This window comes from Entelurus aequoreus, linkage group LG06 (assembly GCF_033978785.1).
Source record: "Entelurus aequoreus isolate RoL-2023_Sb linkage group LG06, RoL_Eaeq_v1.1, whole genome shotgun sequence".
Lineage (NCBI taxonomy): Eukaryota > Metazoa > Chordata > Actinopteri > Syngnathiformes > Syngnathidae > Entelurus > Entelurus aequoreus.
Genome location: NC_084736.1, coordinates 60,506,338 through 60,521,739, shown reverse-complemented (window position 1 = coordinate 60,521,739; position 15,402 = coordinate 60,506,338). Strand labels below are relative to the sequence as shown.

Genomic DNA, 15,402 nt, shown 5'->3' with positions numbered 1-15,402 from the left:
TGTTGTTTTTGTTATTGTTTACAAACTGAGGGAATAGGTCCTGGGATACAGGACGGCATAAAGGGCAAAACCCAAACAAAATATTTTTTATTTTTTATTTGTTATTTTGCACTAGTCACTTTATTTTGTTAAGCAAATGTATGCAACATAAACAATTCCATACATTTAACACATCATCTAAATTTAACACTAGCAAATTAAAAATTTGATATGAAATGCTTTATTAAAATGTGCTGAGTTTTCTTCAGTTTCCTGCTAAAAATATATATTTTCAGTTCCATAATAATAATAATTTAGATATATAAAGCTTGTTTTAATTTTTACAATGTAGTCTTAAAAAATATAGTATTCTTATTCTTATTATTATTATTATTATTATTATTATTATTCAGTTTCTCTGCTTTTGCTTACATGTACTATATTTTTGGACCATAGGCTAAACCAGATTATAAAGCAGGGGGCTGATGAATGAGTTTATTTTAATACAAAAGGCCCACCGGATTATAAAGCAAATTAAAAAAGTCATATAGCAATTTTTTTTTCTACATTCAAAACAAGTCCTTGTGGTCGACATAACATGCAATAGTGGTTATTTTGGTCAAAATGTTGCATAAATTATGTTTTACACAACATCTTCAAGCCGGTTTCTGACCGTCTCTTCAGGATGCGTCGTTTTGTGGCCGGTCTTTTTTTTACATGGCTCCACTTCGACAGCATCTTCTCACTGTCATCTTTGTTGTATCGGTAGATGTAAGCACTTCCATAGCGAGTTTACTGACAGATATAAGTTATGACTGTACGCTACTTCATATTAGAAATGGCAACAGCGGAGGATCAATGCCCCACAACAAGAGGATAGAGAAAAAGAAGGAGCTTATTGATTATGGCGCGGACTACAATGGCGGACGGACGCAAACTTTTGGGCCTTATGCAGATCCCAAATACACGGCAGCGGGTACCAATAGGTAAGAAAAGTTGGTTTTGCATAATCTTGCGAAACAAAACGCCAAATAATATGTCTTTAGTTGGTACCATTTTGGGGTCCATAATAAAAAGAGTATGTTGAATCACAGTACACCTTACTAGGGTAGCCGCAATGCTAGAACAATCCATCAAGCGGTGCGGATTTGTGGCTTACCAAAGTCGTGCTAAAACATTTTGACAGAAGTGAGTAATGTTCTATATTCTCAATGAAACATCAACGTTTTGGTGTTGCTTGCTTACGGGTACTTGCTCGCATCATTTATTGAACAGGCGTCAGTCAACCTGCAGTAAATGGTAAATGGGTTATACTTGTACAGCGCTTTTCTACCTTCAAGGGACTCAAAGCGCTTTGACACTATTTCCACATTCACCCATTCACACACACATTCACACACTGATGGTGGGAGCTGCCATGCAAGGTGCTAACCACGACCCATCAGGAGCAAGGGTAAAATGTCTTGCTCAAGGACAGAACGGACGTTACAAGGTTGGTAGAAGGTGGGGATTGAACCAGGAACCCTCAGGTTGCTGGCACGGCCACTCTACCAACTGCGCCACGCCGCCCCCACGTCATACGTGTGCTGGCACGGCCACTCTACCAACTGCGCCACGCCGTCCCCACGTCATACGTGTGCAGTCCACACGTATCTCTTATGTGTGACTGCCATCTATTAGTCACACCATGTCGCAAATAAAATAACTTTGAGGTCGGTAAGTACAACCAGAGTTAATATGTACATTATGCGAACCGGGTTGTAAGGCGCATTGTTGATTTTTGAGGACTTGAAAGGATTTTAAGTGCCCCTTATACTCCGGAAAATACTGTAAATGTAGTTTTTTGCAAGTCTCAATCACACTTTGCAGTTTTTCCTAAATAGACATTAAAAACTGGTATTACTCAGGTTATTTGTATTGAACTCAGTCATGTTCTAATTTTATTTCCTTAATTTTACAACATAAATACCTCACGTAAATGAAAGACAATTATATTTCTCTAAAAGTCTGTTAATTAGGGGTTGAAATTCAAATATTAAATAAATTAATATATTTTATTTGTAATACATTTACTTCGACTAACTTACTAGCTCCAGTTAAAAAACAGTAACATATGATCAATGGACCATTATTGCATGAATCTTAAATTAATGAGAAAAGCTTTGAGGCCCTCAGGCATTTTAGATTTTTTACCATCATATTAAGATCATTTAAATATCTTTCGGGTTTTAAGATCTTCCTGGACTCCAGACTCTCATCCCTCATTGCATTCTATCTATGCCTGGGATAGAAGCAGTATGTCATTAGTTCCGGTGGCCAGACTTGGACAGCATCAATAGATGGGCCTGTCATGGTTCCCTCATTTGCCTCGTGTACAGCAGGGTTTGTTATCACATATCTAATTAGAACTTGATAAAAAATATTTCACAAGATCCAGTCATTAAATATAGTTTAAGGAGATTTATGATCAAATATGCCCTAAAGATCTTTTAATGGTCTCACTGACTTGTTAAGTTTGTTATTAATGATATTCTAATACAGTACATATTGTGGTGTGATTTTGGAAGCACAAGGAGAGTGTGAGGATGAAGTTGCTCTGGAAAATGGACAACTGAAATTGAATAGTTCTGACCTGTATGCCAGTGGTGTCCAAAGTGCGGGCCGGGGGCCATTTGCGGCCCGCAGGTCATTTTTTAACGGCCCCACGGCACATTTTAAAAATACGATTGAAAAAAATTAAAAACATTAAAAGTGGTATTTAAAGAGCAAACAAGTGAAATGTAACAAGAAAATGTAGCAATGTTTACTCTAATCACACAAAGCTGCCATGTAGGCTGTTTCTTTCTTTAAAAAAAATAAATAAATCAAAATCAATGTAATTATGAATTATTGACCTATTCAAGGCTCCAATTACGTCACATTAAATATTTTGAGATATTTTTTGGGGGAAATGTTGCATATTTTGTGTTTGCCATGTAAAAAAACAAGCTGTTTTTTTTTAAAGAAGGGCCTAAAACGAACAAACAAAAAACATAAACAACAATAAAACTTTTAATTGACAGATAGATCTGAAGTTGATCTGGAGATTTTTGTGTTAAAAGTAAACAGTAAAAAAAAATAAATTATAATTTATTTTTTAACATTTTTAATGATCCCTTTTGGATCCCCTACAATTTTAGTGTGCTTAGTTTTTAAGTGTCATTGCTCAAAAAATAATAATGAATTAAAAGCAATGGTGTTATGAGTTATTGACCTTTTTAAGGCTCCAATTATTATATAATCTCAAATATCCCACTTAAAAATTTTATTGGGTGAAAATAGTGCATATTTTGTGTTTTTTTCATTAAAAAAAGGGTTGTCTTTGACAAAAAGAGCATACAATTTAAATCTTTAAAAAATGTTATATTGACAGATAGACCTAATGTTGATCTAGAGATTTAAAAACTTGAGTAATAACACAAATAATAATACTGAATAATGACACATTGTTTATATTTTTTGGACCAAAACCCATTGGGGTCCCCGGGATCAAGCCTGAGTGGAAGCCTAAATGTATATTTTTTATACTTATATTGTATTGGTTTTTAAAATAAAAAATATCAAAATGGCGCCTACCAGCTTTGATTTTTCAATGTGCGGCCCTCAGTGGAAAAAGTTTGGACACCCCTGCTGTATGCCGTGAAGCAGTTGAAACTAATTTATTCCTAAAATACTGCAGCAGTGTAGAATTATTACAGTTTTAAATGTGTATTTCCCCATTAAAACTCTAACTGTTACCTGATCTCTGAAAACATATAGAGTTCTTATTAGCATAATTAATGGCAAATGGCAGGGCTGCATTGGTGGATCAGTTCTCAGGGATGATAAATTAGTGCATGCCTAGGTTAGTGGTGCCAAGGAGGCCCCTATGGCTGTCATCCCTCCTGCTTCCACTCTGGCACCGTTCATTACTCACCGCATGAAATGCCACTTTACATTGCCTGGTACTGTGAGCACGGAGAACTTAATAATGCCAACGGCAAGCATGCAGGTCCTGCTGTTCCACGGTCCAGAGGGCAACTTCCTCACTGAGGGCTCAAGATTGTGGAAACAGGCCAAACCGGGAATGTGCACTCATCAATACGGATCGCACATCAGTCACTAATTCAGAAGAGTCACATGAACAAGTATTCATCACTGGTACGCCTTTCTTGTTAGGATTTCTGAATCTGGCCACATTCCTCGCATCATTGCGGGTTAGTTTGCCCTCAGAACGGCTAATTAAGAGGGAATTTGTGTAATTGTGCCTTCTGCTGTGTCCCATCCGGCACATGCAATTTACTGTCAGTGGCTCTGCCAGCTTTTACACTTGTCCAGAGAGGCGCTTCCCATTTATACACACATCCGGCTGCACGTTTACCACCGGCCACAGCTGGGTTTCAGTGCCAGTGCCACGGCAATGTCGGAAAAGACACAGTGTTGCTGATTAAAGTCCGATCGTCCGGTTAATGTCTCAACAACGAAGCCAGGGCTCTCCCAGCTTGAAATGTGTTTTTTTGTTCTTATTTAAAATTGACGTATTTGCACCTTTACCCCCCAAATTGTTTTCAAGTTTTGTAACTTACCATCCTCCAAGCATTGAACAAACCATAATTGTTACTGGCTTTGCCCACTTTCTGGAAGATTGATGGACTAGAGTCCAATTGGGACCATCCTCTTGGCTCACTTCCTACAACCGCATTTTTTGAGAGGTGTGTCTGTGATAGAGACGTAAGTGGGTCATCCGGCAAAAAATGTGCATCCCCACTGGTTACAGGCTAAATGTTAATTGGAATCTGTAAATAAACTAGCTGAGTGGCAATGACGTAGTTGGTAATTATTTATTTACCACATAGGAAATAATAGTTTGGTATGTCTTTAAAAGTTATGATAAGTACATCAATATTTGCTATATACTCTATTTAATGAGTATATAGCAACTAATTGACCAATTAGTTTGTTAATTTGTAGGTCAAAAAAATCTAAATGAATCAATTTTCTCTGCTTTTTGCAAACCTCACTTTTCAATGGAGATGAGAAGCTTTCACATTTGAAACGATACAGTGGGGGGGTGGGCTCGTGGGGGCCCGGTTGCCGGTGGGGCGGGGGCGGTCTTCCCGTCCGGTTGCGGGGGGTCTCCGGGCCCCTCGGGCGGGGCGTCCCACCTTTCTGCCCGTGTGGGGTGTGGTCTCTCGCTGGCTTGGGGTCTGGCTGTCCCCTGCTTTTCTCGTGCCTTGTCCTCTGCCGGGTGCGTCTGTCTGCGGCCTGCTGCTGGCCCTTGTGGGCGGCGCGGTGGGCCGGGCTCTGGTGTTCCTGTCACTGTCCGGCTTGGCTGCGTGGGGGCGGTGGTCCCTAGTTCCCTGGGCACCACACCTACTGTTTGTGGGTTGGGCTCTCTGGGAGGACAAAAGTTGCAGTTTATAGACCAGAAATGACGGTACACAAAAAATACATTTTCAAACAATATTTGTCATCTGAAAGTTCATTTTTCTTCTTAAAAAGCATGCTACACGCTAAAATATTGGTATTTTTCGGGTGCCCAGAACGAATGAATTTAATTTGAATGTATTTTAAATGCACTGCAAAAACTGAAATCTAAGTAAGATTAACCCTTGTGTGGTTTTCATATTGTTGTTACTCAGCCAGTGTTCATGGGTCTGATGGACCCGTTCATTTTGTGGCTTTTAATGCCTCACAATCAAACACTTTTATGTTAAAATACTGACTTATCCCAAAAACATCTGTAATGAAGTGCTTCGAGAGGCTGGTAAAGGAATACATTGTCTCCAGACTTCCCCCCACATTCGACCCATACCAGTTTGCTTATCGCCCTAACCGCTCCACAGAGGACGCCATCTCCTCTGCACTCCACCTGAGCTTAGCACATCTGGAAGGAAAGGACACACACGTGCGGATGTTGTTTCTGGACTTCAACTCGGCATTCAACACCATCATCCCGCAGCACTTGGTGAGCAAACTGGCCCCCCTTGGATTCAGTACCCCCCTATGCAACTGGCTGCTTGACTTCCTCACAGACAGACCCCAATCTGTGAGAGTGGGCAACAACACCTCCAGTGCCATCTCCCTGAGCACCGGCTCCCCCCAGGGCTGCGTCCTGAGTCCGCTGCTGTTCACGTTGATGACCCATGACTGCTGTGCCAGGTCCACTACTAACCACATTGTGAAGTACACAACAGTAGTGGGCCTCATCCGTGACAACAACGACATGGACTACAGGGAGGAGGTGAAACATCTGGTTGACTGGTGCAGAACCAACATCCTGGTCCTGAACGTCGACAAGACCAAGGTGATCATTGTCGACTTCAGGAAGCACCAGTCCAGCCACGCTCCACTCTTCATCGACGGCACAGCGGTGGAGATGGTAAGCAGCACCAAGTTCCTGGGGGTGCAGATCACTGACAATATGACCTGGTCCCTACACACCGGAGCTCTTGTAAAAAGAGCTCAGCAGCGCATGCACTTTTTGCGTGGGATGAAAAGAGCACAGCTCCCTCCCCCCATTCTCACCACATTCTACAGAGGCACTATAGAGAGCCTACTGACCAAATGCATCTCTGTCTGGACTGGAGCCTGCAGTGCCTCAGACTGGAAGTCTCTCCAGAGAGTGGTGAGGACAGCGGAAAAGATCATCAGGACTCCTCTTCCTCCTATCCAGGAGATTGCAAAAAGCCGCTGCCTGACCGGGGCTCAGAAAACCTGCAGAGACTCCTCCCAACCCCACCAAGGACTGTTTTCACTGCTGGACTCTAGAAAGAGGTCCGCAGCCTCCGTAGCAGAACCTCCAGGTTCTGTAACAGCTTCTTCCCTCAGGCCGTAAGACTCTTGAACGCATCATAATAATCCCCTCAATTCCCCCCAAAAATGGATGAACTCGCTGGAATATAAAGACAATATAACATACATCCATAAACGTAGATACATATGCAAAAGTGCAATATATTTATCTTTACAGTAATCTATTTATTTATATCTGCACCTTATTGCTTTTTTATCCTGCACTGCCAACCAGCTAATGCAACAACATTTTGTTCCTATCTGTACTGTAAAGTTCAAATTTGAACGACACTAAAAAGTAAGTCTAATTCTAAGTCTAAGACCCACAAACACTGGCTGAGTAACAACAACACGGACGTTGCATGGAAATTTCTCTGCCAGTTTCTGCATCCCACAGGGATTCTTATTTTGTGTTTCTGCACCTGCGCTTCCCACACAAGGTTGCAACATTGTTTGTCAACACTGTCTGTGCTCATTTTGTCGCACATTTGACCCTCTGATGTTCTGTGTACCTACACTCTGTCCTCCTCCTGTCTAGGCCTGCTTTGTGTGTGTGTGTGTGTATGTGTGTGTGTGTGTGTGTGTGTGTGTGTGTGTGTGTGTGTGTGTGTGTGTGTGTGTGTGTGTGTGTGTGTGTGTGTGTGTGTGTGGTACACAGAACATCAATTTCCACACTTCTATTAGCCCCGGGTCCAGTGGACCCCGGACATCTTATATGTAATAGAAATGTGTAGGGGGGGTGGATGGTGTGTGTTCATTAAATATGTATTCTGATATATGTTCTTCACAGAAAATGAGCCAAAGCCATTGAGTCTCAGTTTGAAAAATTCATTAATTGTATCATTTTTCTTTTAATAAAAATCGAAAACGGGTCCCACAGACCCGAACACCACACAAGGGTTAAATATCTCAAATAAGGGTGATATTTGATGATTTTCTGTCTGATAAGATAATTCTTCTCACTAAGCAGATTTTATGTTAGAGTGTTTTACTTGTTTTAAGTGTTTTGGTCCTAAATGATCTCAGTAAGATATTACAGCTTGTTGCTGAGATTTGATGACCTATATTGAGTAAAACATGCTTGAAACTAAAATATCAACTGTTGCAAAGCTGTGTCGTCAACACTCACAAGTATAAAACTGCTTTTTCAAAGGAAGAATTTCCTATTACAAGCATGAAAAAAAAAAAATCCTGACTTTGACACAATTGTGTCTCATAATTAAAACAGATGACAGCCAAATGGACTTTGCTGTTTGATTTTCAATGAAACAAGAGAACATATACAGTATGTACTCATATAGTAGTACAGTTGGCACAGTACAGTAAACTGACAGTTAATATTTAAACATTTCACATGTGACATTTCTAACAATTTTGAACAGAAATAGTTCATGCACATTCAGTCAAGGGCCGGGCTGTAAAAAAAAAAAAATATATATATATATATATATATATATATATATATATATATATATATATATATATATATATATATATATATATATATGTGTGTACATTCCTTGCGCACTAATTGACTGAAAAAAGAAAGCATGCACTTGGCGTGATGATGTCATGTTATATCATTATGTCACGATAATGGCACTAGCATTTACTTAATTTAAGAATATTTTTCAAAATATTGAGAAAAAAGGTCTCATATTTGTTTATTCTACCAAGAAAATTGCACTTGTTATTAGTGAGGACATACGTATTTTAAGGTATTTTTGGGTTCATTGAGGTTAGCTAATTTTACTTGTTTTGGAAAGTCTTGACAAGCCAAATTTTCTTGTTCTATTGGCAGAGAATTTTGCTTAGTTCAAGTAAAATGCCCCTAACTTTTGTATTTTTTGTTCTTGTTTTTGAACGCTGACTTTTTGCAGTGTGGGAAACATTGATTTGAGACAAGTATTTTGAGTTACGAGCTCTGTTGCAGAAAAAATTAAGCTCATATGTCAAGACACAGTATATCTAAATTGTGGATGTATTTTCTTTGTGCCAAAAAAACAACACAAATGACTTTATTTTTGGATGAGAAGGAAAAGTGCTTCCTTTTCATTGGCCAGCATGAAATGTATTTATTTTAAAATGCTGGGTACCAGAAAATGCCTCCATTTTTCAAAAGTTACACTTCCAGTTTTCAGCTTTTTAATGTTTCGATTTTTCTTACCCACCCCAACTTTCTGTCTTTGGAAAGTGGTGGGAATATAAAAGAAAAAGAATGGGTTTCATCGAGCTATAGTCATTAAAACAATCTGAAAATAGCAACTCGCTATCATCTGTTCTGGTGGTATGGGTCAGGAGCTCTGACACCTCCAAAATTCCTCCTGTCAGGGTAGGGGGGCCATTTGTATTCTCTCTCATTAGGCAATTTGACTAATGACCTGCCGTGGCTGCAGAGCTACTGAGGGACCCGCATCCTGGCGCCCTCTCCCTCTCTCAACAGCCTGAGCACACACACCCTCCATTGGAATGGCACAGATGGCATGCCCGGGCGACAAAATAAACTACAATATGTCTCCGAGATGCTGTCAGGCCGGGGCACTATTTCTCATGTCAGAGTGTGGCTAAGGGCTGTGAGTGGGCAAAGGGAGGTCCTCTTGCAGCTCACTGTGTTGTACTCACCATTATCTGCAGAGGTGACACAGAGCCAGCTATGCAACTAGAATAGCATTTCCATGGTCTGCATAAAGAATCCCCCTCAAAATGAGAATCATAGCGACAGGAGCAATGCAATGTCTAGCCAAAATTCATTGTTTGAATACACAGTGAGGAAATAAGCATTTGATCCCCTGCCGAGTTTGTAGGTTTGTTTCCTGCCTTACGAATATATTACAAATATATCATAGTCCAGGTTTATTGTTAGACAGCATGTATTAAAAAGAAAAAAAATTAAAAACCTTGAAGAAAATGTGTAAATAACTTTGTATATGATTGAAGGAGATGTGCACTGCAAAAAGTCAGTTTTCAAAAACAATTTAAAAAAATACAAAAATTAAGGGTATTTTATTTGAACTAAGCAAAATTATCTGCCAATAGAACAAGAAAATTCGGCTTGTCAAGACTTTCCAAAACAAGTAAAATTAGCTAACCTCAATGAACCCCCAAAATACCTTAAAATAAGTATATTCTCACTAATAACAAGTGCACTTTTCTTGGTAGAAAAAAATGAGACCATTTTGCTCAATATGTTGAAAAATATTCTTAAATTAAGTAAATGCTAGTGCCATTATCTTGACATAATGATATGCGCTCGGCATCATGATTTTTTTTTTTTTTCATGCTTGAAGTAAGAAATTATTACTTTAAAAAAGTAGTTTTATACTCGTGAGTGTTGATGACGCAGCTTTGCATCAGTTGATATTCTAGTTTCAAGCATGTTTTACTCAATATAGATCACAAATTCTCAGCAACAAGCTGTAATATCTTACTGAGATCATTTAGGACCAAAACCCTTAAAACAAGTAAAACACTAACATAAAATATGCTTAGTGAGAAGAATTATTTTATCAGACAGAAAATAAGCAAATATCACCCTTATTTGAGATATTTAATCTTACTTAGATTTCAGTTTTTGCAGTGTGTGTTTGATCCTAAACAAATAGTTGACAATCTGACCGCAATGAACACAAATTAGACATATCCCTGTTAGAAAGTATTACCCTGTTCTTATTTGTTTAAACCTGTTTGTCTTGAAGCAACTTGGGCACAAGTAAAATGTCGTAAGGTGCAATTCAAATTAACTTTAATGGATTGATTGTAAGCTTAACTTGTTATGTGGATTAAGGACACCTGACAAAGTAACAGTCACTACGTTTCTATGCAGTGAATTAGTTTGATTTCTCAAACAGTTTGTTTTTTTGTATTTTCACACTTATGTGTGAAGTCCAAGTGTCCATGCGCTTTCTCTTATGCGACTAGGGTTGTACTGTATACCAGTATTAGTATAGTACCGCAATACCGCCTCTGAAAAGTACCCGTCCACCATCCCCCCTGTCGTCGTCACGTCGTGTCATTGCTGGTTTAAGAGCAGACGAGCACGTTCGGCAGTGCACAATCACAGAGTACTTACAAACAGACACAGTGTGTGGACCGAAAAGGGAGAACGGACACATTTTGGCTTAAAAACTAACGATAAAGGGGAAGCTATAAAACTGAAACGCCCTCAGGAAGAAGTGCTTTAAGACATGGCTAGCGAGCTAGCGGCTAAAGTTCAGCCGCTGTCGGCAGTGTTTTAGCTACTTCTAAATCACTAATCCTCGCCTCCATGGCTACAAATAAAGTACATTTCTTATAAGTATCATCCCTGCAGGAATAGCTAAACATGCTTCACTACACACCTTAACTCACCGGCGTCAAAATGTAAACAAACACCATTGGTGGATCTACACCTGACATCCACTGTAATGATACCAAGTTCAAGAGCGTATCTAGTCGATACTACTATGATTACGCCGATATTTTTTAGCATCACAACATCTTCTTTTGTTTTTTTTAAATTCATATTATGTTTACAAACTCAAGAAATATGTCCCTGGACACATGAGGACTTTGAATATGACCAATGTATGATCCTGTAACGACTTGGTATCGGATTGATACCCAAATTTGTGGTGTTATCCAAAACTAATGTAAAGTATCAAACAACAGAAGAATACATGATTATTACATTTTAACAGAAGTGTAGACAGAACATGTTAAAAGAGAAAGTAAACAGATGTTAACAGTAAATGAACAAGTAGATTAATAATTAATTTTCTACCACTTGTCCTTAATAATTTTGACAAAATAATAGAATGATAAATGACACAATATGCTACTGCATATGTCAGCAGACTAATTAGGAGCCTTTGTTTGTTTACTTACTACTAAAAGACAAGTTGTTTGGTATGATCACTATTTTATTTAAGGACAAACTTGCAATAAGAACCATATGTTTAATCTACCCTAAGATTTTTTGTTGAAATCAAGCCAATAATGCAATTTTTTGTGGTCCCCTTTATTTAGAAATGAATAAAAAAGTACCAAAAAGTATCAAAATAATTTTAGTACAACACTATATGCGACTATTGGTCATATGCCATGTGCCTCTGTACACTGGGAGGCGCTTATTTTAAATGAATTATTTTTTTCTGGTTGACCTATGACATCAGAGTAGGATTTGCGGATTTTTACAACTTGTTTTAACTGATGTCCACTGTAATATTGGCACTAATTGCTATTCATCCATCCATCCATTGTCTGCCACTTGTCCCTTTTGGGGTCAGACAAGGCAGCAAAAAAAATATTCAATGATTACTTTAAGCTAGTAAAAAGGGCATTTATATCATGTGCTGTCATCTGTGTCAGTAGAAATGTTCACATTTCAGTTTATAGGAATTCTATTTCTAACCAGAGAAAATATGCTGAAGTAAATTGTAATTTAATTGTATGTTTTACACACACACGCGCGCATGCACACGTGCACACACACACACACTCACACTGACTACAATTGTAGTCCAAAAACCATTAAAAAATAGCTACTAAAAAATTCAGAAGTTACTCACAAGTGACTCAATACTTGAGTATTTTTTTTTACAGAAAACGTACTTACTCTTACTCAAGTAATTATTTTGATGACTACTTTTTACTTTTACTTTTACTGCCTCTCAGTGAGGTTATTGTCTTTACGCTATGTTGTGTAATTTGTCATTAAATAAAAGCATCACACACATACACTCATAGCTTATTAATGTAGAATAAATGACACGCCACTTATAGTGGAAGCCACATACCTCTCTTCTCTTACACTGGATGTGTAATATTCTCGTTGAATGACGACGTGTACTCGACCTCGGACCAACTGTACTCAGTGATGAAACGAACAAATAAATATTGCGTTTATCGCAACCATAGACTGCAGAACACGTCTATTTTACCTTTTATACACTGACGTCAGGGGCAGCACAGTGGCAGAGGGGTTAGTGCCGGTGCCTCACAATAAGAAGGTCCTGAGTTTGATCTGAGGCTCAAGGTCTTCCTGTGTGGAGTTTGCATGTTCTCCACGTGACTGTGTGGGTTCCCTCCGGGTACTCCCGCTTCCTCCCACATCCAAAGACATGCACCTGGGGATAGGTTGATTAGTAGCACTAAAATGACCATAGTGTGTGAATGTTGTCTGTCTGTCTGTTAGCCCTGCGATGAGGTGGCGACTTGTCTAGGGTGTACCCCAGCCAAAGGCATGTCATCTATTCTGCCCATTTTGTGACTTAAATATTACCCAATTATTATTGATATTTTTATTATTAGCGCTAGCGCAGACAATATATTTATAGCGGCGCCGTGATCACTACCGTTTGTGCCAGTGTTTACATCTTTGAGATAGATCATAAATCATGCATCTCACCTGGATAGAAGAAGGCTGAGGACGTATTAAGAGATTTTGGTACATTTTGACAGCGAAATTAGACCCGAAAATGATGAGAATGACACACAAAAATACTTGGTCCCATACACCCTACTCAATTTCTATATTCCTTAAAAAGAAAACCGTTATTGTTTAATAAAATTCTGCAAATTCAAACATTTAATAAAGTTGAATACAATTGAAAGGGGCGGCGTGGCGAAGTTGGTAGAGTGGCCGTGCCAGCAACCGGAGGGTTGCTGGTTACTGGGGTTCAATCCCCACCTTCTACCATCCTAGTCACGTCCGTTGTGTCCTTGGGCAAGACACTTCACCCTTGCTCCTGATGGCTGCTGGTTAGCGCCTTGCATGGCAGCTCCCGCCATCAGTGTGTGAATGTGTGTGTGAATGGGTGAATGTGGAAATACTGTCAAAGCGCTTTGAGTACCTTGAAGGTAGAAAAGCGTTATACAAGTATAACCCATTTATCATTTATTTATCATTTAAACAAGATAATTATCCCACACTTCCCTTTTTAAAGGGAAACTGTACAGCAGTACTAATCTTAATTTTTGATTTTAAGAATCTTTACAAGTAAGAATCGCGATTTTTATACAACAATATAATTGTTTTCGACATCCCTAGTAATCATTGATCTGATTACTTTTTTAAATTAAGTGTGGCAACACTGGTTTTATGTTCCATGCATGTCAACCTAACCTTTCTATAGAACACTCACTTTCCTCCTCGCTTTTGGTACTTTTTCCAAAATGTATTGGTAGGGAAACATCCACTGCATTTGTCTATGATCAATCAATTTAAAAAACAATCATATTTCTACATGCATCTCTGGATTTAGGAACTGGTTATTTTGAATCCATCATTTTTTTCCACTTTCACTGCAGTTGCATTGGACAAGTAAAAAAGTTAAGCGACATCCCTAAAGTGTCTTGGGATGTTGTTCAGGTAATATGGGGCATGCTCAATCACCCGCGCATATTTCCCCATCAGTCAATGTCTGTGCACAGCACTACATAGTTGCGTGTGTGCGCGTGGGTTAATGCCTGTGTGCATGGCCGTGTCTGCTGGAGACCTAGGTATATGTATGGCGCTGCTAAAGTCCTGGGTGACAGTGCATCCAACAACGGAAGGGTGAGGGATTAGCGCTCAACCCGGCGTACGAGGAAGCCCTTCCCGCCTTGAAACAGCCATTCATCTGTGCCCGGGGATTGGAGATGACAATGCAGCCATTGCTCATTGTACCTGACGGAGCCATTAATAAGGCAATGATCCACACGGGTCCTGTGCTGACTCCGTTCTTTACACTCCAATCACTCAAGCCACGGGTTCCTCCTTACTTAACGCCACCTCAGTGCTCACCGCCATCATCATCACCATCATCATAGTCACCGTGCCAAAAATCCTGGGTGACGTTTTCCTATTGACTGCTCACACATACTCCACATGCCAAATAACTACTCAATCCTCCATACTGTAATACACTCACGAGGTAATGGACCACAGAATGGCCATTTGAGCAGCTAGAACATGTTTCATAATGGAGTTCTAGCTAGAAGATTGTATTTACATTACTTTTGCCCTTTGCACCTCAGATACCACTGTGCCACAGATATCCATTTCTTAGCACCAAGTCATCTTCAGAACCTTTCCATTCATCTGGATGTAAGATAGTCGCTCGCTGGTAGCTCGTATGGATGGAGGTGGAATACAAAGTGAGACCTGGTTTTAAATGCAATAAGAAAACTCTGGCCTTCAGTGCTGTACAGCCATCTGTCCATGCTACACAGATCCATCAGCCACTGCAATCTCTGCAACCCACGGCTGCCTATTGATTCAAATGTATTCTTCTTTGCCTGGCTCTAGGCTCCCAGTAACACAGTAGAAGTGTGTGTTCTCATATATATTTTTAAACTTTTTTATGAACTTAAACCACACATCTGAGATAAGTGGGTGTCAAAGCAATGACTTGAATGCATCTTTGGCTATTCGGAAGCAGCATACCTTTAATCCTTGCAGTTATTACCGCCACCAATAACATAATAATGTAGGTCCTGCATGGGTCTGTTTTCACTTGTTAGCACAATTGCAAACTACTTAAAAATCTGATACTAAGATCAAAATATCATGCGCTAAACAATGTGTACAAACTATAAAATTGTGTCACCTTGTCTGGGCAATATACTGTAGAAGTGTGATTTGGACAGAAT

The 15,402-nt window shown here is 39.3% G+C and overlaps 1 protein-coding gene across 3 annotated transcripts in view; it reads left to right on the top strand.

Annotated features, from left to right (window-relative positions):
* Positions 1-15,402, top strand: part of mvb12bb (multivesicular body subunit 12Bb) — a 119,068-nt gene that overhangs the window by 78,679 nt on the left and 24,987 nt on the right. The gene's annotated exons all lie outside the window — the stretch shown is intronic.